Here is a 3,482-nt window from a genome sequence, read left to right on the forward strand (position 1 = left end):
TATGAGTCTGGGGGCATTTTGGTCCCTGCAGGACAATGTTCATCTCCCTTTCTCCGTCTCTTGTTAAATGGGGTGTCAGTCACGTATCCTGTTGTCTTACAGAGGTTTCTACCACCCACAGATGTCACCACCACAGATACATTAAGTTATTAAGTGTAACCATAAGTTACCTCATATTTTCTTTTTTACCCTGTGGGGAAAGTTGTCAGTAAAGGGGCAGAAGCATAAATGCAGCCCCTCAGTTTTACCCTGATCCTACAGGATGGTTGGGAAAAGTAACCCTCAGATGGGCGGAGATAGAACAAAGTCCAAATCACCCTCCCTGCTACATGGGGATGGGTTACTTTGTGGGGCTGTCTGGGTCCCTAACACCTTTGCACAGCTACTAGGGTGCCATGCGAGTCAGAAGGTTTTGTCCTCCGGGACCATTAGTACTGCAGACTTGAGGAGATGTATGTACTTCTGATGGCGAGCGTCCCAGAAAAGCAAGATTCCTCTTTTGCAATTGGCCAGTGCTGCAACCCATCTACTTGGCTGAGACGCGTAGCGTAACGTGGTTTTGGGACACAGCACAGCATCTCATGGCACAGCTGCTGGTGACGCAGGAGACCTAATGGGGATTTTGCTTTCGACTGGGCAGCAGCTTGATGCAGGACATGCAGGGCCGTGAGGCCAGATCAGCACACCACTGCTCCCTGGACCAGACCTGACTGACACTGCCATCACCATCACCCTGCTGTTTGCCACCCCTTGACCACAGAGGTTCATTAAAATTTCCCTTTTTTTTTATTTATAACACGGAGTCTAAGGGCTCTGACAGCCCCCAGCAAGGGAGGAGGTCTGCCCGTGCCCCAGTCTCTGCCCTTTGCACCCCACACGAGGTTGGAAGGGTGCTGAGATGTTGGGGGCACAGCCCCAGTCCGTGCTGACCCTGCAAGCTGCCCCTGCGGCAGGAATTGCCTCCCGCAGACCCCCGCAGCAGGTAGCTGAGGGCTGTGTGACTTTATAAAGCACAGCAGCCGGCTGCTCCATGACCAGGAGCCAGCACTCAAACGCATTTCAAGGCAAGCACAGTGCACTGGGGCACCAGCAGCTGCAAGGAAGGCAAAGAGAAAAAGTCCAGATCGGTCAGACGTTGCAGGTGGGAGGAGAGGTGGGTACCTCTGGGGTCAGGCCTCCAGATTTTAAAGGTCACCCGTTTTGGGCTGGCGAGTGGATTACCAAAGGATCAACATTTTGCCATAACTATTAAGTGGTAGTTTTTCCATACAGCTTCCACCTTTCAGGGCAGTGCTTGCCCTGCCTAATTACGTGTGTTGAGCAGGTGCCCACAGTGAGGCCTTAGGATTCCTATGGAAGTACCTGAGCTCCGGCACGGGGTAATTCAGGGTCCCTGGTTTTGGAGCTTACCTGCTGCACTGATGTCAGAGGAGCTTGGCGATAGGTGGCATGGGCTCAGCCTCAAAAAGTTATGCCTGTGCCCATCCTGCTCCAGAATGATGGCCCCAGCATGGAGCCTCAGCTTCCCACTCGTAAAACTGGGGGTAAAAGCCAGGCCCTGCTCCCCAGGGAGCAATGAGGGTGGCAGATTCACACTGGGGAGCACCGAGACCCTCGGACGTGGCAGCCATGTCGGTGGCCTTGCTGGGAGTTAAACAGCTTGACAGCAGACGTGCATTTGGCTCGAAAGCCCCAGCGTTGATCACAAGCACTTCGGGAGCGTGACCTGCCACCAAGCCCATAAAGCACCAGCAAAGACAAATAATAATTAACTCTCTGTACCTAATTCCACACACTTAACCTTTTCAGAGCAAATCTTCCATCCCGCCAGGATACAACACTAAAACACGGTGGCCTGGGGCATCCTCCAAGTGTCGGATGGATAGTGACAGCTCACAGATAAAACCAGCACACAAATGGAGACCCGGCACCCTTTTGGTAGCTTCCATTTTTAAACAAGGGCCATCATCTGGAGCTCTGGCACCAAGAAAAAAGCACTGAAGCAACACCCGTGGCCGCTGTGGCCACCAAATGCTGCTTCAGCTCTTGGTGGCATGGGAACAGCATTTTTTCACTCCATCATGTTGACTATATAGAGATGCACATGCATCTATTTGTATATATATATAATTTATGCATGTATTGTACTGCTGTTTCAGTCCAGCTCAAGTATCATAAAAATTGCCCAAGGGAAGCAATGCTCCATATTGTGGGCTTGGGAAAACCTTCTGTAGAGGAGAAAAACTGAGCTTTAGCCATATCGCTACTTTTAATGGCTTTTGATTCTGGCTTCTCTGCTATGAAATGAGCACTTGCAGTGGCTTAAGGAGCCACCGCTGCCCTCCAGGAGCCTCCAGCCCTCTCCTGCGCTGGAGGCTTCACCCCTGGCAGTCGCAAGGGTTTGCATCAAAATAGGTTCACGCTGAGACGCCGGAGTCTGAACTTGTCGGCCTTTGCTGGTGGCAGGGGGGCGGTAACTTTTTCGGACAGCTCAGGTGTTTCCTCCAGAGCTCATCAGTCACGTCACCGCAAATACATTTGCTCTGTTTGGTGTTTTGCTGGTTAAGAACAGGGTGCGACAAAGGATTTAGGATGCTTCTTGCGAGGAGGGCAGGGGCTGGCGGGGGCCTGCAGGCAAAGCCTCGTCCCCAGCCTGCAGCCAGGCAAAGCAGGCGAGACTGGAGGTGTGACGTCCTCACCGTGAGCCACCAAAGTGACAGGGCGGTGGCTTTCCAAAGCTCACAGGGAGAGAGCGTGGCAAGGGTAGGGAACGAACAGCAGCGCCAGGCCAAACCCATCACCCAACCCAGACCCGGGGTCTAGAGCAGCTTCACCACGCAGTGACAAACAGACAAAAAAATGTGCTTTTTCTCTCTAAAATTGCTTTTTTCTCTTTGCCACCAGCCAACCCAACAGAAGGCAAATAACCCTCTCTCCCAGTCTCCCTTGTAGTTTACGATAAAGAGCCTTTTGTTGCATTTTAATTTGCAAACTTTCTCTTCTGCCATTCTCATGCACCACCGTTCTGGAGACTCACATAATTATTTTTACAAGAAATGCTTTCAGACAAATAAGTCTGGGGAGGTTTGTAATTTCTATTACCTCATGGTGACTCTGTTGATAGACAGCAGCACACCTTGGGAGAATTAGAGAGCATAAAGTAATGGAGGGTTTTGTCCTCTCAAGACAGAGCTGCGAGCGCTGCCTGGCTCACCGCCAACGCCACCAATTACCAACCTGGAGCAGGAGACAGGTCTTAGCACTGAAAAATGGCCATTTTCCACCCAGCCTGGTGATGACGGAGCTGTACTGTAAGCTGCCATTTCCTTCGGGGCCTGCTAGTCATAGAATCATAGAATCACTTTGGTTGGAAAAGACCTTTGAGATCATCAAGTCCAACCTTTAACCTAACCCTGACATCCCACCACTAAACCCTGTCCCTAAGCACCTCATCTATCCTTCTTTTAAATACCTCCAGGGAG

Source organism: Egretta garzetta, unplaced genomic scaffold, assembly GCF_000687185.1.
Source record: "Egretta garzetta isolate BGI_Z169 unplaced genomic scaffold, ASM68718v1 scaffold117, whole genome shotgun sequence".
Lineage (NCBI taxonomy): Eukaryota > Metazoa > Chordata > Aves > Pelecaniformes > Ardeidae > Egretta > Egretta garzetta.